The following is a 20541-nucleotide window of genomic DNA, read 5'->3' as shown; positions in this document are numbered from 1 at the left end:
TTAATAGATAAAGCAGTTCATGAGGAGATTAAGTGAACTAAGCTATGGAAAGTGATCAGCCAAATCCTGATTATAGTAAGTGCTCGACAAATTATAGCAATTAGCTATAATTGCATCTATATCCTGCCGTTTAATCCATGGTGTTAAAATCTGATTATGTGTCTTTCTCCCATCAGACAAGAGACTAGAGGTCATGGGGTTGAGTTCTGCAGCACCAGGAAGTAGCAAAGTGTCTGAAATGCATTAGTCATTCAATTTATGCTTCCTGACCTAGACAGGGCACTGGCTTCTGGATCCCACACTATCACTGAGTAGCTATGAAACATTGGGTAGCTTTGCTTAGCCTTACCAGGTCTGCCTATCCCCATTGGTAAGAGGAAGAGATTGGATTTTATGGTCTCTAAGGCCCTTTCCAATTCTAGCATTCCATGGCTCTACTAAAGCAGCAGTTATTAAGCTAAGAAAGATTATTAGGAACTGTTGGAGCCAAATTCCATTTCTCTTTGCCTGTTCTGACAAAGTCCTCTACAATGATGAGCTAATTTCCAAGCAATCCAAGTGATTGTTTTGCTGTTATTAAGATTCCATCCTAGACTTTCAGAGTTTATTCCAACCCAGAAAACATGGTGGAAGGTGGGGATGGATATGAACCAAATGTTACCCTGATCACTTTGCCCACTCAGCTTCCTAACAGCCTATGTATGGTTCATAGAGGCCCATGGTCTCAGTTAGCAAATAGTTATTTAATTGTTTGGCTAAACAATGGTTTCATTTTTTTAAATGGTTTAACTCAGTGCAGCAAATAACTGTTGCATGTCTACTGTGTGCCAGGTACTGTTTAGATTCTACAGATGCAGATTAAATGAAAAAAAATCAAAATGTATGTTGACTAAAGAATGCTATCTGCAAGACTGATACTTATTCACAGCCAAATTAAACATTTTCTTTTCCAGATAGACAGCTAGATGCAGAAATCCAAAGCCAAACCAGTTAATTCCTAAAATGAGTGAAATATGAGAAACACAGTTCTCTTACTATCGCCTATGATCACATGTGTAAATACTTAGCACAGTGACTAGAATTCAATAAGTGTTATTTTCCTTCTCCACCTTGTTCAAACTGACACCTAGAAGTCATTCTGCATTCCTCTGCCACTCACCCCCAGGTTGTCAAGTCTGCCTTATTAATATTGCTGTATTTTAGCTACTTCCCTACCCTCCAACTTATAACAACCTTCAAGCTTCTACTGTCTCTCTCTTTGCACTAACCTTCTAAATTTTTCCTACGGCCAGTCTTGCTCCCATTAATCTGCTTTTTATTACATTGAGGCTGTAGTGTTTTTTTTTAAGTTCAGATTTGTACTGCTTCAACCAGAGTAAGTGAGAAAGGGACAGAGTCTATAAATATCTAGAGAAATAGCAATCAACAATTGGCAGTTGAATACATTTAGGATGGAGGGGCGAAATTTATGGAGAAGAAGGAGTCAAGAATGACTTCCACTTTACAACTTCACTAAACAGAAGGATGGTGGTGTCACCACAAGGAAAGGAATGAAGGAGGAAGAGATTTGGTGGGAATGATGCTATAGGGAGAGCTATGGCTCACTGCACTGGATTCCCTCAGTTTCTGGAAGTGTGGCTGCGGAGGCCTGCTCCTGAGTAAGGTGTTATTGTGGTATGTAAGAGGCAAATTACATAATAATGCTCCTTTAAATTGCTTGGAATTGCGGTATGACTTCATGGTCCAATCAAGTCCTGCAGTCTACTGTACGTCTCTGGTCAGAGTGCATGGCTTGTGCATGAAATGACTAACACTTTGGAGGGGAAGTATAGTGCAGAAGCAATACATTAATCTTCAGCTTCAGTGCAATTAATATTTTTTTACTCGGTGAAGACTTGTTTTGTATGACCAGGCAGACAGATATTTTTAGATGACCCAGAATAGAAAGTGGTAGAGACCAGAGAACTGGTAAAGATGAGATGGAAGAGGACAGTCTACCATGATTGACAGGCTAAAAGAAATTAAAACTGGCCTTCCTAATTTGATGATCATGGGACTTGTTAATTGCACAACACTGATTAGAATTTGACCTTAGCTGGGTAGCAGTTCTCAGAAAATCCTGCAACAAAGTTAATAGTCAACAGTCAAAAGTACAAAGAAGTCACGTGCCGTTGGCTCAGATTCCAATTAAAAGTGGACTTGCTGGTTACCCTGCGTTAGCCATGTTGACCTTTGTTACACTGGATCTACATTATTAAAAAAAAAAGAATTAACAAATGAATATAATTTACTTTTTTGTGAATGGCCAGAAAATTAGTAACTATAGAGATTACCTGTTATCAATAAATTAATACTAATTTATTAATTCTAAGAGATTAATAACAGGTAGCCTCTGTAACTGGTTTGCTACATGCCAGGCACTGTGCTAAGAGCTTTACATGTGTCTCATTTATTTCTGCCACAATTCTATGAGGTTAGTACTATTATTAGATCCATTTTATTTTAGGTAAGGAATCAGAAGTTTAGAGAATTTTAGAAAATTTTCCACATTCATACTGGCTAATAATAGCAGAACTAGACTTTATACTCAGGTCTGTCTGATCCCAGAGTTGCTTCTTTAAATCACTAGGCCAGAGATTATTGGGATATCTTGGAAATTCCCTAAAACCCTCAATAGAGTTAACATGAACCCAATATTCTATTACCCAAAATTCTAGTGATTGTCACTACTGTGCATCTGTCTTTACAGTTCAGCATTGAGTATCCATCAAGCCTCTTAAGGAATATAAAAGTACATTGTCTGCACCTTTAAAAATCTCATAAATGTATCATGAAGATTAATTGCACAAACAAGTGGAAAACAATACAAAAGAGTTGTGTGATCAAGAATTTAAGTAAGTCATAGTTGGCTTGGTTAGTTCACACATTAACACCCTACTTTATTTCAAACACATAGACATGCTGGGCAAAATATAAGAAGAGAAAATCAGAGAGACATGGCTAAACTGTATATTTAGAAAAGAAAGCATTTCAGCAAACTTGAAATGGAACAATAACACCAAATAATAAACAGACATACTGGACTCTGGGTCTAGAAACAGATAACAGTGACCAGAAGTTTGGCACCTGTGGGCTAATGGAGAGAAAAAGGCTCTGTGTGAGAGAAGGAACTAAAATTAGACTTCCACTCATAATAGTCGTTCCAAAAAATTTGCTGGCAACTGCTGTCTAGTGCACTAGGCTTATAGGATGTTTGGGTCCAAGGGAAGAAGGAGGGCATAGACATAACTTTACTACCAAAAATTTAAATAGCCATCCAAGCTTGGTGACAAGATAAGTGAAGACTGCAATAACACCGTAGCATAAAATCCCTGTCCCATCACTCACAGACCTACTTCTTTGAGTTGGGGGCTGGGGAACTGATTGAGGCCATTGATAAGGAGGGGTGAATACATAGAGAGAGAGAGAGAGAGAAATAAAACACACCCCCACTCAAAAGGAACCTACAAATCAATATTTCAAAATACTTAAAGAAATCGCACGATGTACAAGACAGCTGTAGAAAATACTGTAGATTGACTTCCTTAACCTCTATTCCTAACCTCCCTTTAACTTTCCTTCCTCTACTATAGAAGCTAGAAAAAGAAATACTATTCCAGCTTCCCTTGCAGGAATAGAAGGCATGTGACACAGTCCTGGACAATGAGACTAAAGCAGAATTCCCTGGTGAGACATTTTTTTTTCCCCCAAGTGAAAAGAAAGCCTCACTGAGAGAAGGCCCTTTTGACTTTCACCTCTTTTCACATCTGGAATGTATTCATGATGCTTGGAAGCACACATCCATCTTGTGAAAATGAACACAAAAGATTATGGAGCAGAAAGACCTAATAGACCTGGATCATTGGTGACATTTTTGAGTAACTGCACAGCCCTGAACTGCCTACCTTAAAACCTCTTGTTATGTCGAGTAAAAATTTCTGCTGACACATACGGACTCATACAGCCTCCCTCCCTATCAACATCCTACACCAAAGTGGTACATTTGATACAGTCAATGATTCCACATTGACACATCATTATCACCCATAATTTATATTAGAGTTTACTCTTGGTGTTGCACATTCTACGGGCTTTGAAAAATTTATAATGACATCAATCCGCTGTTATAGTATCATACAGAATAGTTTCACTGCCCTAAAAATTCTCTGTGCTTCACCTATTCATTCCCCTTGCCTCCAGCCTCTAGCAATCCTTGAACTTTTTACCGTCTCCCAAGTTTAGGCCTTTCCAGAATGTCATATAATTGGAATCATATTCAGCCTTTTCAGATTGGCTTCTTTCATTTAGTTATATTTCTTTAAGTTTCCTTCATGTCTTTTCCTAGCTTGAGAGAAAAGTTAGGAGAAGGCATTTCTTTTTTAGCACTGAATGATATTCCATTGTCTGGCTGTACCACAGTTTATGTATCCATTCACTTACTGAAGGACATCATGGTTACTTCCAAGTTTGGCAATTATGAATAAAGCTGCTACAAGCATTTGTGTGCAGGTTTTTGTGTGGACATAACATTTCAACCTCTTTGGGTAAGTACAAAGGCCAGATCATAAGGTCAGAGTATTTTTACTTTTGTAAGAGACTGCCACACTGGTTCCCAAAGTGGCAGCACCCTTCTGCATTCCCACCAACGAATGAGAATTTGCATTGCCCCCCTTCTTTGCCAACATTTGATGCTGTCAGTGTTCTGGATTTCAGCCATTCTAATAGTTATGCAGTGGTATCTCATCATTGTTTTAATTTGCATTTCCCTGATGATACATAGTGTGAAATGTTTTTATATATTTATTTGCCATCTTTACATCTTCTTTGGTGAGATGTCTGTTCAAGTCTTTTGCCCATTTTTAAATCAAGTTGTTTGTCTTCTTATTGTTAAGGTTTAAGAGTTCTTTGTACATTTTGGGTAACAGGTTTTTATCAGATAGCTCTTTTTGAAACATTTTCTCCCAGTCTGTGGCTAGAATTCTCATTCTCTTGAAAAATAGAAAAATTTTAAGTAGAAAATGTCATTGAAATTAAACACACACAGTAGACACAGCTGAACACACTGCTAGCAAATTGGAAGACAGATCTGATCAAATCACCTAAAGTTGGAAAACATGTAAGTGCTGTTAAAATACATGAAATAAAGAGTGAGAAACTCTAACAAATGTCTAACAAGAGCTCAATAAGGAGAGAACTGAGGCAATGGGCAAGAGGTGATCATCAAAGTAATAATGGCTAAAATTTTTCTAGAATTGAAGAAAGACATAAAATACTTATCTTAACACACTGTGGGAACCTACAGTGTCAAAGACAAAGAAAATATATTAAAAGACACAAAAGCCAAAAGATAGATTTTCTACAGATGAATGTGCTCTATAATTAGACCTAGAGAAAACTTTCCATCGGTACTAAATTTGTCAGAAAACAGTGAAATGTCTTTGAAGTGATGAGGAAAATGATCTGTGAGAGTACAACTCTATATTTAGCTCAATTACCTTTCAAGAGTATGGGTAAAATAAAGATAGTTTTTACATGCAAAGACAGAAAATTTACTAGTCACGTATCTTAATAGAAAGATTTATTGACTCTAAAGGCTGTAATGCAGCAACGAGATATTAAATCTAGGAAGAAAAAGTGGGAAACAAGATACAATGGTAAGCAAAAAAATAAGTATTAACCACAAAACAATGATACGTTGCTTATTTTGGGGTGGGGGGAGAGGAAGGTGGGTGAAGAATGTTAAAAATCTAGTGGAAATATTTTTTTCCAAAGAAATGGCTAATTTTTCTAACATTGTTTATTAAATAAATATGTTCTTGATAGAAATGAAATATCATCATATATCAAATTCTTATGTACATGGTTTATGTTGGACTTCTTATTATCTTCCCAATGTTATTTATCTTTTGGCAAACCAGTATCATACTATTTTGATTATAGTAGCTGTATAATACATTTTAAAATCTGTTTGAGGAATTTCACCCTTTTCTATTTTTTTTCCAAAACTGTCTCTTCCACTTTTATTATTTATGCTCTACACCAGGGGTCAGGACACTTTCTCTATAAGAAGGCAGATAGTAAATATTTTAGGCTTTGAGGGCATATAGTTTCTGTCACAACTACTCAACTTTACTGTTGTAGCATAAAAGAAGTTGTAAACAATATGTAAATAAATGGATGTGGCTGTATTCCAATAGTGCTTTATTTACAAAACAGGCAGCAGGTTGGATTTGGCTGGTGGGCAGTAGTTTGCCTTGTTCTCAACTATTTCTTACTTTCAGTTTGTTTTCAATACTAACCTGGCTTTTCCAATATCCCTTCTGAGTTCTGCTTTCAGGGTTGGTTAATCGTCTAAGTATCTGTTTTCCATGTGATCTTGGCTATCTCACCACTGTAGTACCATCGTACTACTTTTGAAGTCTATGTATGGAGCTTACCTAGTTGAAGGCAGGGACAATCTCTCCCTTATCTTTATGACTCCAAGATCTAATAGAGTGTTTCATACAGAGTATTGGGTTGGCCAAAAGGCTTGGTTGTTTTTTTCCATAAGATGGCTCTAGTAGCACTTAGTTGTCTTTAACTTCATTCGAAACAATTTTATTAGATTGTATGTGACAGCTGTCATATCAGCGTGCATACAAAAAAAGTCTTATCAAAATTGGTGAATTTTTGTGTAGCTATTTTAATATTGAAGATGGAAGTAAAAAAGCAACATTTCCAGCATGTTATGCTTTATTATTTTAAGGAAGGTAAAAATGTAACTGAAGTGCAAAAAAAAAGATTTGTGCAGTGTATGGAGAAGGTGCTGTGATGGATCAAACATGTCTAAAGTGGTTTGCAAAGTTTCATGCTGGAGATTTCTCTCTGGACGATGCTCCACTGTCGGGCAGACCAGTTGAAGCTGATGGAGATCAAATAGAGATATTAATTGAGAACAATAAACGTTACACCACGTGGGAGATAGCCGACATACTCAAAATATCCAAATCAAGTGTTGAAAATCATTTGCACCAGCTTGGTTATGTTAATTGCTTTGATGTTTGGGTTCCACATAAGTTAAGCAAAAAAACCCCTTCTTGACCATATTTCCACATGCGATTCTCTACTTAAACGTAATGAAAACGTTCCATTTTTAAAACAAATTGTGATGGGTGATGAAAAGTGGTTACTATACAATAATGTGGAACAGAAGAGATCATGGGGCAAGCGAAATGAACCACCACCAACCACACCAAAGGCCAGTCTTCATCCAAAGAAGGTGATGTTGTGTATATGGTGGGATTGAAAGGGAGTCCTCTATTATGAGCTCCTTCTGGAAAAAGAAATGATTGATTCCAACAAGTACTGCTCGAATTAGACCAACTGAAAGCAGCACACGACAAAAAGCACCCAGAATTAGTCAACAGGAAAAGCATAATCTTCCATCAGGATAACACAAGACCACATGTTTCTTTGATGACCAGGCAAAAATTGTTACAGCTTGGCTGGGAAGTTCTGATTCATCCACCATATTCACCAGACGTTGCACCTTCAGATTTCCATTTATTTAGGTCTTTACAAAATTCACTTAATGGAAAAAATTTCAATTTCCTGGAAGACTGTAAAAGGCACCTGGAACAGTTCTTTGCTCAAAAGGATAAAAAGTTTTAGGAAAATGGAATTATGAAGTTGCCTGAAAAATGGCAGAAGGTAGTGGAACAAAAGGGTGAATACGTTGTTCAATAAAGTTCTTGGTGAAAATGAAAAACATGCCTTTTATTTTTACTTAAAAACAGAAGACACTTTTTGGCCAACACAATAGATGCTCAATGAACACTGTCAGAAGATGGAGAGAGAGGAATCTGGAATCCACTCTAACTCTCTTGTTTGATGCTATGGAAACATTCTTGCTCAGATTTATAAAAATAAATTAATGACAAAATGGAGAGACAAGTAAAGAGACAATTGTAGTACAGAGAAATAAGGGTTAGAATTAACATAAGAGTTCTGTGGAAACTTATGACTGGCAGGTGGAAGTCAAAGAGAATATCATGCGTAAACAAACATCCACAGGATGAACAGAAATTTGCCAGGGAAAAGGGAAAAGAAGAGGGGAGAATGCTCCACAAAGAAGGGAAGGCACGCGTAAAGGCTTAGAAGTGAGAGAGAGTGTGGCCGATCTGCAATAGCTGAATGGGACTGGAGCTTGGGGTGAGAGATGAGACGGAGAGGGAAGCAGAGGGTGGAGAAAAAATAGACTCAAGGGAATCAGAGGATAAGGAGCAACCTGTAACTGAAGTCTAGGCTTAGGAGCAAACTCATTTATCTATCAGGCTGAGCAAGCAAAGCTCTGGATGAAGTAAAGGGGATGGGTGTATCCAAGCAAAGAAAGATACTAGAGTCTTGGGCAAATTGTGATTAGCCTGAAGCAGGGGAATGGGATGAAGCATTGGTGTAAGGGACCAGAGAAAGCATGGCCACTCAGCCAGTTGAGAACATCTGCTCACAACTGAAATGGGAAGAAACGGAGGAGGAACACACACACACCCAGGAGCTCACCTGCCAAACAGTCGTCAGTGTGGGATTCTCTTGTTCCTGCTCATGCTCTCCTGATCAAACACACAGCAGCCACACCATGTGTTCTCTGGGACAGAGAAAGTTTTCGGCAACTGCAGGGCAGGGGACGGGGGAGTGATGGGAACACCTGCTCTGTGAAGACACTTGAAAAGTCATCTTCTAATCACTTGCGGAAAATATCTGGGCTGCCCACCCCCAGACCACCAGTGGTGCAGTAAGCAGAGAAAGATTGGGGGAATCCATGAGGAAGGAGGCAAAATGGATGCAGAGTGAGCTGTGAGCTAGAGGAAGGCCAGGGGCTCAGGGACAGTGGAGTGGCCCCTCTGGAGACATCGGTCACTTGGGGACTCTCTCAGGCAAGGATCAAACGCAGATGAAATTTTCACCCACTGAGGTCACTGAAAAGGGTCACTTGGTCCATGCCACGTGGAAAACCATGCCCAACCCTTCAGACGTCAGAGCTCTAAACACATCAAGTGGTGAACAGCTAACATGAGAAAGAAAGAACAAAGCTTCTAAAGGTCTCACTCACTCTTAGGAAGCTGTGTGTGGACAGGGAAGAAAAGAGCCAGAACAATTTTTGAGATGCATAGACAAGGCTCCTTGAATTCAGCATGTTTCTCACGCTTGAGCCCCCATCTTCAGTCAACTCATTAATTTGGAAAATTCAACTTGAATTACTCAAGGTGCATTAGAACATCATAGATTTTCTTCAATTCATCCATCAACAAGTATATTACTGAGTTTCTTTTTCTTTTTCTTGCAATGTGCAAGACTCTGATGCCAATTAAGAGAAATAACTTTTAGTAATTAGGAATTACATAGAGTTTCTCAATTTTCAAAATCTGGGAGTTTAGGAATACAACACACAGGGAAGTAAAACTCCTTTCAAGGATCATGTGACTGGTAAAAGAGTAGATCCTGGACTGAATTAGGCTTTCTGGCCTCAATTCTGGTATAGATTTCTCCTGCTATCCGAAAGTAGAGCATTCCTATGAAACCTTTTGTAAGCCGAAATTGTATAAAGGGAAGAAGCAATTACCTTAGGACACATCTTGCTAACAGATACACAAAATAAATCAGGATAAAGCACAGATGCTCACAGACACAGTTCAAAGCTGTGATGGCTTGATGCTGAGATGCTGAGTGTTTCCCGGGGAAGGAGCTTGGCGGGGCTGCTCTCACTGCTGGGGGTGTGAGTTGCCTCTAAAAGGCTCCCACAAAACAAACATCGAATGCTATTCCTGCTTTTCTCCTTGTTTTTGTAAAAGGAAAAGTCCTCTTCAGATTTCTTTCCATTAGTGCAAACAGGTACTAATGTAGGTAAAAGTGAGGTGGCATAAAGCAAAGTTTGGAAAAGCAGGGGATACCTGTATTCTTTCTAGAAGCCCATGTTTTCTTTCCTAGGTGGAAAGGCAAGAAAAGTCCTTTCTAGCTGGCAAGGTAAGATGGCCAAGCAGGGACTAATTAGAGAGACATGGCAAAGCTCAGTCTGGAACAAAGTGTTTGCCTTGCTGAACATATAACACTAGCAAAAGAGAGAGGCCAGTGGGCAGAATAGCGGGAGAAATGTTCTTCTTGGGGAAAGAAACCTGGATAAGGCAGACAGGGGTGGCCTTTCCCTATATCTGAATAAGCTCTATTTCAGACACATCTTTGTGCTCCAACGTCTCTTTTCTGGATCTTCAAGGTAGAACAACAGGGCACCTCTATATACCTAGGGCCCATTGCTTGTAGGAAGGAAGCGCTGCAAAGGGGCCAGTGAAAGGCATGAACCCAGTTACGTGGTATTGTGCCATCACTGGGTCAAGACACTATGTTAGGTTCCTTACATCTTCATAACAACCTCTAAAGTGGGAGTTACCTCTGTCACTTTATAAAAGAGGAAACTGAAGCTCAGAGAGATCCCACATCTAGTGAGTAGAAAGGGAAAGCTAGAAGAGATCGTCAGCATCCTCACATCACAAACGCTTTAGGGTCCATGACTGGGGTCAGCCATGCTGGAGTTCACTGCATGTGGCTTGTTACAGAAATGCAGGCTTGAGTCACATCACATCACGTTACCCACATGTTACTCCTGTTTCTCTACCCAACATTGTATATTTGACAAATCAGTTTAAAATACACCAACAAAGGGCAGCAGATGCAAACTAATCTTGAAAGGGTAGCCTTGTGTGTGTCTGAACCTGATTAGGGCTTGCTCTGTTCATTGCAGCTGGTGGTCCAGTTAGCTGGGAATGCAGGGAACTGGAATCAGAACCATCATCTGGGAGGAGTAAGGGTGGGAGAACAGGCCCACATGTAGGATCTGAGAGGGAGTTCAGTTCCACGTGCAGAACCGCACCTGGAAGAAATGGCAACAGGCAGCAGGTGGCGGGTCAGGAAAGCAGTGGGCATTCACTGGAGAAGGCCAGGGCCAAGCACAGCATGTTCTGACCCATGGAAGGAACATATTGAAAAGGGATGCTGGGAACAGACAAGCATGCATACTTGAACTTGCTTGACTAATGGATGGGACCTTTGCCTAAGCATGCACAGCTTCAAAGGAAACACATTTGGAACAGGAAAGGAAAAGAATTAGCCGAATACAAGAGCAGCCTATGCCAGGAAACCCAGGCAGACAGGCAGAGGCAGCTAGCACGTGGAGAGCAGAGGCCCACCCACCAGAGACAATGATTCTAGTTCTTGGGAGGTGACTGGCAACAATGCAAGACCTGCAGTGTGGATGGGTTAACAAGGGAGAGACTCACACACAGGAACAAGATAGGCATCCAATTCCCAAAAGGATAGGAGAAGGTGGAGAAGCCTACCTCTTTACCTGAATTCCACCTATCCCTCAAAACCTGTTGGATAACAAATGTTCAGATAGTGGGAGCCTACAGTCCCTTATTTTAAAAGATAATAATAATAATAATAATTTGTATCCCTCTTTAAACCCCAAACAATATCCCAAAACATCACTGAGTAGCCACATTGCAATCTGTTAAGGATTCCTGCACAAATAAACCAACAGTACTTTAATAATTTTTCTAATTTTCTCATGCATAGAAAAAACTTGGATGCACCATAGATGAGGACAAAATTGTGATACACATCTATTTTTTTTTTTACTCAGTCACCTCTCTCAATATACTTTATACCTTCTTATCTTTCTTCCAATGAGTGAACTTTCCAAAGCATCTCAGGCCCATCAACTTTATAAGCTTTTCTGTTTTCTTAGGAGACATCATCACTTAATGTGGTGAACATGAGAGAGATAATGCATAACATGTTGAAATAATGAGATGCAATTATATTAGACCAGCTGAGATTCAGCTGTAACATACTTGTGAGTGTTCTCTCACCTATAATCACATGTGACTTAAGCGATTTTGCTGGCATACATATACTGATGCTTTTTTCAGGGGAGGTAAATATTTGAGTAATGAGAGTTTAGACAATGAGGGATTCCTATACAAAGGAGAAGCAGGTCTTGGGAGGTAACGGTAGTAAGGGACAGACCCATGATTTACAATGTTCGAGTCCTTTTTACACGCCATGCGTATGAAATGGTTAAACTTGCTATATCAGGCTTTGGGTAGAGTCTAATGAATTTGGAAAGCACAGGGTTGCTCTGTTCCAAGGTTAGAAAGGGGCGGTGCAGACAACTGGAACTCCTGTGTCCAGGTATCAATCCCCAAACATCCAAACTTGAGTGGGGTGAGTAATCATGGGTTTTTATCACGAAGTACACACTTTATTGCCTCCATTTTACAGGTAAGAAAAAAAGAGGTAAGACGGCTAATGAACAGCAGAGGCTGGTGGGAAAAGAAGGTGTGTAAGGCCCCAAGACTGTGCACTGAATGCCAGACATCCCCCTTGAGAACTCCGTACATAACTCTAACTCCAATCAGTTCATAAACATTAGATACCTGAGCCAGTGTTACTTAAACTTGAGTGATGGAAAGCATCCTTGAAGGCAGGGGTGGGCTAATTTCTCTGTAAAGGGCCAAATAGTAAGGATTTTAGGTTTTGTGGGCTAGACATTCTCTGTTGCACCTACTCTAACTTTGTATTTGAAAAGTAACCACAGACAATATGTAAACAAATGGGCGTGGCTGAGCTCAATAAAACTGAATTTACAGAAGCAGGTGGGGAGCTGATTTAGCCTGTGGGCCATAGTTTGCTGACTTCTGTAAGGGAAAAATATTTTCTCTGATACCCACAGATTTCTTTTAGGATCCTCAGAATCTACGGCATTGAGTTCTAAAAATTTTGACTTGAGACAATTCTTATCTCATGAATCTACTTTTGATTTGCCAATGACAAGATGATATTTTTCCTTACAACCAGTGAAATCGTTTTGTTCAAGGTTATCCTTGAAATGAAGGAAGCAAAAATTCTCTTGTACCTCAAGGATTCCCAGCGTCTCTCTTACTACAGTTGGAGAAGTACTGTCCTGAGTGATTTCCCTCTTCCCACTTTCCTGCAGCTGGATGGGAGAGAGGGGCGTGCAGATACACAGACCAAGCCTGGTTTTTGTTACTATTGGGAGGCACGAGGCTTGAGATCTGTACCACAGAGAACAGTCCACCAAGGGGAGATTCAGAGAATTTTCCATTTGTTTTCCATAGTTTTCTGACCTGCGTCACTCCCGGCCCTCATCAGAATTGAGGAGTTCTGATGACTGTCCGGTATTGGATGCTAAGGACGGAGCTTTTAAAAGGAAGAAGAATTGCTCTCCTGACAGGGCGAAGGAGTTAAATTAAAAATCAGACAGAAGCAGTACCCCAGCCTCATCCTTTACAATTGCCCCCTAATGCCCCTTGCTGCGCCTCTTGCTGTCCTTGCTAACTCATGCCCTTCCCACTCAACAAGGGCGATACTGATAATCCTGTACCACCCCTTCTGTAAATACCTTTCAGGCTGTGGGTATCACCCTATCTGGTTCCAGGCCTCTGATACCCTCCTTTCCCTATTTCTGCTTCCACTCTTCCAGCTTCATATCTAACTCTGCCCTAGCTTAGAAAAATAAGCGCTCAATAAATGGTTATTGTCATTATGGGAATGCCTCAAAAGCATTTAAGACTCCAAACCCCTTGGGTGGTAAAGCAAGACTTCCTTAATCACATGTTCCATCCCCTTGGACTTTAAATTCCATGGCTCTTTTCCCATCCCTTTTCCCTTCCCCACTCATTTGTCTTAAGACATTATTAATGTCATATCACTCTTTGATCAGGGTAGGACTTTTCACTATTTTGTGCCCTAGGGTAGGCTGCTTCAGGGTAGAATGCCAGTCCCAACCCTCCCGCCATTTTTCACTTGGCCAATCCCTACTCATTCTTTAAGACACAGCTCATGTATTGACTCCTCTCTGAAGTCTTCCCTGGCTTCCTGAGCCAAAAGTGTTTACTGCTTCTGGTGTTCCCAATGCACTCTGTTCATACTCTTATCCTAGCACCTTCTACATTATATTGCAAGTCATCAGTTTACTGTGAATTTCAAGAGGGCAGTGATGTGTCTTGTTCATCTTTGTGTTTCCCAGGTCCTAGTGCCTAGTAATACAGAGCAGTCAGTAAGGATTGCTTGATCAAATGAATGGATATCTTGATCGCTGTGACAATGTCGATGTGGAAACTCTGTTAACGACCCAAGACCAAATACTCCAATATTTATCTTGGAACTTATTCCTCAGACCATTATTCAGAAGAATCTTTTTCTGTGGCACTCCAAGACCTTCCTTCCTTCATCCATACTTCTTTCAACTCTTTGGAACTCTGACAAGACAGGGTTGCTCAGGGCATACTATCTCCTCTTCCAAGAGAAACGTTTTCTTGGCCTCTCATAGATTCCTCAGGGATGCCTTCTCAAGAGCTATAAAATGCTCTGATAACAGATACCAGATTCGTAATCAGCCAGTTACTCTGCTCAGTATATTTATTTGCGGCAGCCATCATTCAGGCTGTCCTGTTTTCACAGTTTCTTCCCTAGTCCTCACTAGTACTTGTGTGTATGTGTGTGTCTCTGTGTGTGTGTGTTCATTATCATTTGATAACACTGCTAGATTTCTACCTTTGAAAGTCAAAACACAAAGATGAACTCTATATACTCTAAGTAGTTCAATCACTGCTGAAGAATTATTTACTCCTCCCCACCTCCCCACAAAAACATACAAAATAAATAAGCGAAACATCGCTGCCTGCTTTAGTTTTAAAATATTTCCAACTTTTGGGACTTCCCTGGTGACTCAGTGGTTAAGAATCCACCTACCAGTGCAGGGGAGACAGGTTTGAGCCCTGGTCCGGGAAGATCCCACATGCCGTGGAATAACTAAGCCCTAGCGCCACAACAACTGAGCTTGCGCTCTAGAGCCCGTGAGCTACAACTACTGAAGCCCCCGCACCTAGAGCCCATGCTCCCCAACAAGAGAAGCCACCGCAATGAGAAGCCTGTGCACTACAACGAAGAGTAGCCCCCGCTCGCCACAACTAGAGAAAGCCCCCGTGCAGCAACGAAGACCCAATGCAAGCAAAAATAAATAAATAAATAAATAAATTTATTAAAAATAAATAAATTAATTAAATGTTTCTAACTGGTCTAGCTGACCTCTTATCTAAGTAAGTATTTATGAGGCACCTAGCATTTTGGTACCCCAGGCACTCAGAACTATTTATTTCATCTCTTTCTTGCCAAAGAAACTGTATATCTACTACTAGTTTGGCAACACACATCCACAACAATGGGCTTTTTACATACAGGCATAGAGTCAAATACTATTTCTGATCTGCACTTTCAAAGCTACTCCCACGGAAGGGGCCAAAACACATGAGAGGACAAAGAGATGATAATGAAATCAGACAATTAAATTTCTCACCTCCTATCAAACCCCATGATTAGATGTGATTTCAAATTTTGGCATTCCCTATCAAGGAGAAACTCATTAGAATATTAGATTCATCCATTTTTAAAGGCATATTTATTGAGCACCTCCTTTGTGCCAGGCATGCTAGAGGCACTGGAATACAAAATTAAATGAGAACATCAAAATCCTTGAGAAGTCCTCAAGGAAAAACAGTCGGAACAACAGCCCAGGCAAGAGACACTTACAACCTCTTGGGGCAAGTGCTATAGTCAAAGGAGGCTCAGGCTACCACAGAAAGGCGCCCTGTGCCTGCATCCCCAAGTAGGTCAGGAAAAACTGGGAGGGGAGGGTGAGGAAAGAAACTTGATTTTGTACTACAGCAAAATGACCAGAAATGTGGTTGGGATCAGTACAAGGGGGGAGGATATATTTGCTCACAATGACAGGAATAAAGTCACTGCTGGTAGCTTTTCCATCTCCTCAAGACTTTGCTCAAATGTTACTTCTTAAATGAGTCCTCCCATAACCACCATACTTAATTCTAAAATTCTGCCTCACCCACACTCCTGAGCTCCTGTTACCCCGCTCCACATTTTTTTTTAATTTTATAAAATATTTTTCACTTTCTGCCGTACAATATAACTTGATTTTATGTTATGTTTAATGCCTCTCCCATGCCTTCCTGTCAATCCACAGCCAGAAGTTCCACAAAGACAGGGGTGTATTTTCATTCCACAATATATTCCAAGTACCTAGAACAGTGCATGGCACAAGAAGGCATTCAATAATGAACTTTAGAGATGCAACTCATTGAAAGAGCATAAGGGTCTGATGCTTCACTTTGAGTGAAACTTTTTAAAATACTAGTGTTGTTCCTTAGACTAGCAACCACCCATTGTCATACAACTGAGGAATTCCAGAAAATAAAAAATTGTCCCATGAAGAGCAACTGTGCACACCCCTCTTGTCAAAAATAACAATAAGGGCCTTCCTAGATGGGATGTGTGGCGTCTCTGTTTTTGTCTTATACCCTACAGAAAATTTGACCCCTCATCAAGTTTACATATTAAAAAATATTTCAAAAGTGTCCACCTTCTCCATCCCAGATGCCACAACCCAGGTTTAGGTCATCACCATTTCTTAGTAACACCAATAAGCAGGTCATAAGCGCTTATTCTGGCTCCAACCTTGCCTACATCCAATCCATTCTCTGGTCTGAAGCAAGAGGGATCATTCTAAGGCACAAATCTGTTTCTGCTTAAAAACTTCAAGCATTCCCATTCTCCTTATGATAAAGACCAAATTCTGAAATATGGGCTATGAAGAGCTGATTCATAGCCACTGGCTCGTGAGAGCTGATTGTGTATACCTCTTCCCAATTCTGTAATTAGTAGAGTCACGTGGGTAGATTGAAATTCGCCATGCTGGGAGTATGTTTGCCACATGGAAATTGGCAAATGGTAGAAATCAGGGCTTTTTAATCCAAAAAGCAGTTTGTTAAACAGTATACCACTGGACAAACACCAATATCCTTTTTTTAAAATATGGCTAGATTTGATGTGTTAATATTTTTGTTGAGGATTTTTGCACCTATGTTCATAAGGGTTGTTGATCTATAATTCTCTTGCTGTCTTTGTCTAATCTTGGTATTAGAGTAATATTGGCCACATGAAATGAGTTGACAAGTGTTGCATTATCTTCAGTTTTCTGGAAAAGTTTGTATAAAATTGGGATTATCTCCTCCTGAGATGTCTGGTAAAATTTGCTAGTGAAACCATCTGGCCTGGAATTTTCTTTGCTGGAAGGCTTTTAATTACAAATTCAATTTTTAAAAATAGACTTATTCATATTTTATATTTCTTCTTGTATGAGTTTTGGCAGTTTGTGCTTTTTCAAGAAATTAGTCCATTTTATCTAAGTTGTCAAAATTATTTTTTTGTAGTATCCTATTTATTTATTTATTTATTTATTTATTTATTTATTTATTTATTTATTTTATTTAGCTCCGTTGGGTCTTACTTGCAGCACACGCGCTCTTCATTGAGGCACATGGGCTTCTCTCTAATTGTGGTGTGTGGACTCCAGAGTGCATGGGCTCAGTAGCTGCAGTGCATGGGCTTAGTTGCCCTGCAGCATGGGGGATCTTAGTTCCCTGACCAGGGATCGGACCTGCATCCCCTGCATTGGAAGGTGGATTCTTTACCACTGGACCACCAGGGAAGTCCCTAAGTTGTCAAATTTAATGGCATAGCATTCTTATTATCTTTTTAATGCCTGTAGGGTCTGTAGTGATATCCTCCTTTATGCTTGATGTTGGTAATTTGTGTCTCTTCTCTCTTATTTATTTTTTAATTTTCTTGGTTATTCTAGTTAGAGGTTTACCAAATATGTCAACTTTTTTAAGAAAAAAAATTTGTTTCATTTATTTTTCTATTTTTCCAATTTTATTAATTTCTGCTCTTTATAATTTCCTTAATTTTTCTTTGAGTTTAATTTGCTCTTCAATTTTAGTTGCTTAATGTACAAGCTTAGATTATTGACTGAAAAGTGGTATTTTCTAACATGCACATTTAATACTATAAATTCCCCTAAAAGCACTATCTTCAGCAGCATTCCACAAATTTTGTTGTGTTTCCATTTTCATTCAGCTCAAAAATATTTTCTCATTTCCTCTGAGGCTTCTACTTCAACCCACAAGTTATTTAGAAGTGTGTCTTGAATTTCAAAATATTTATGAATTTTCTAGGTATCTTTATGTAGTTGGTTTCTAGTTTATTTATGGTCACAGTACACACTCTGGATGATTACAATTCTTTTAAATGTGTTAATTTGTTGTTTTCCTTCTTATGGCCCAGAATATTTTCTCTTTTGGTGAGTGTTCCATGTGCACTTGAAAACAATGTGTTTTCCACTCTTGTTGGGACTGTTCTATTAATGTCAGTCAAGTCAAGTTGTTTGATAGTGTTGTTCAAACTGATTTTCTTTCCAATTGTTTTATCTATTATTGATAAAAGAATGTGAATTTTTCTATTTCTTCCTTTAGTTCTATCAGTTTTTGCTTCATGTATCTTAAAGCTCTGTTACTTGGTGTATGGACACTTAGTATTGTTATGGCTTTTTGGTGAATTGACCCTTTTCCATTATGTAAGGTTTCTCTTTGCTTCTAGTAATTTTCTTTATTCTAAAGTCTACTTTGTCTACTTAATATAGTCACTCTAGCTTTCTTTTTATCAGTGTTTGCATAGTATATATTCTCTATCCTTTTACTTTTAATCTATCTACTCATTATATTTAAAGTAAATTTTGTATAGGTAGCATAAGTGTGACTTTATTTTTAAATCCAACTCTATCCTTTAATTGATTTAGATTTCATGCAATTATTGATATGGTTGGATTTTTATTATTTGTTTTTGTTAGCCCCCTCTAGTTTTTTTTTTGTTTTGTTTTGTTGTTGTTCTGTTCCTTCTTTCCTGCCTTTTTAAAATTTAAATATTTTTTATTATTTTATTTTAATTTCTCTATTGCCTTCCTGGATATATCTCTTTATTTTATTATTTTTTTAGTGATTGTTCTAGAGATGACAATATTCATGCATAACCTTTCACAGTATGCTTAGAGTTAATATTTTACCACTTCAAATAAAACATATAATCCTTACAACCAAATAGATCCTGTTAGTCTCCTCTTTCCCATATAGTTGTCATATGTATTATATCTATGTATATTGAAAAATCCCATCAGACAATGTTATAAATTTTCCTTTCAACAGTCATACAAATTTTTCAAGAATTTTAAGGTGAGGGGAAAAAATCTATTATATTTACTCAGCTATTTGCCATTTCTGTTGCTCTTTCTTCATTCTTGAAATTTCAAGTTTCTAGTAAAATTTTTTTCTTCAGCCAGAAGAACTTACTTTACCATTTATTTTAGAGCAGGTCTGTTGGTAACAAATTCTCTCAGTTTTCCTTCATCTGAGAAGGCTTTTATTTTATTTTCATTCCTGAAGGATATTTTTGCTGGATATTGAATCCTGGGTTGATAGTTCTTTTCTTTCAGCACTTTAAAGATACTGTTCTGTTCTCTTCAAGTCACTCTGGTTTCTGATGAAAATTTCACGGTTATTTGACCCGTTGTTCTCCTAACCTTTGTATATTAAAGCCATTGAATTTTGGGGTAGTTTGTTACACAGCAATAGAAAGATACTCAAACTCTATAATCCACACTGAACTTCATTTAGTTCTTTGAAAACCCTTCACTTTCTTCTGGGATTTTGCACATGTGGTTCCTCCTTCATGAGAACTATGCCATCACACATGTTCACATTCCATTGCACACTCCCAAATGAGCCATATTACCTCCTCATCTTTCAGTTTTTGGGGTTTCTTCCTCCAAAAGTAGCTTCCTTGACTCTTCCCTGCTTTATAAGTCTAGATTAAGAGGCCCTATTACACATTTCAATAACAAACTGTGCTTTCCATCTCATAGATTTTAAAGTAAAATAAAACATGTATTGAGCACTCACTACATACTAGACCTTGTTCTAAATGTTTTGTAAGAGTCTATGAAACAATCCTGTTATTGCCTCTCTTTTCCCAATGAGGAAACTAAAGAACAGAATGGCTAATTTACCTGCCCATAATCACAGAGTACAGTTAATTAGTGGTTGAGCCAGGATTTGACCCAGACAATCTGGCTTCAGAGCCATGTCCTTAACCACTATTTTAAGCTGCTTTCAAGTTACCTCACTGTATTATAATAACCTTTATACTGTTCTGTATAGCCAACAAGACTTTAAGATTTGTAAAGAAAAGAACTATGTCTATCTTGCTCATTTTTAGTATCTTTAATGCTTAGCCTAATCCATGAAACTAGATGGCAATCAATAAATATTTATCAATTGCATAGCATCAAAACACTGTTGTTTTATTTCTCATGTTACGTGTGTGTGTGTTGCCTCTATATTTTGAGATTCTAGAGGTCAAGGATCTTCAATTTTCATGTATTTAGCTCTAGATTCACAAACCTGAAATATGATAGATTCTCAATAAATATTTTGAGCGCATGACTGTTCAGTGAAGAGAAAATATATAGGGCAGAGTTAAAAT

This window comes from Mesoplodon mirus, assembly GCF_964341445.2.
Source record: "Mesoplodon mirus genome assembly, chromosome: 11".
Classification (NCBI taxonomy): Eukaryota; Metazoa; Chordata; class Mammalia; order Artiodactyla; family Ziphiidae; genus Mesoplodon; species Mesoplodon mirus.
Note: the sequence above shows the minus strand (reverse complement) of the source record.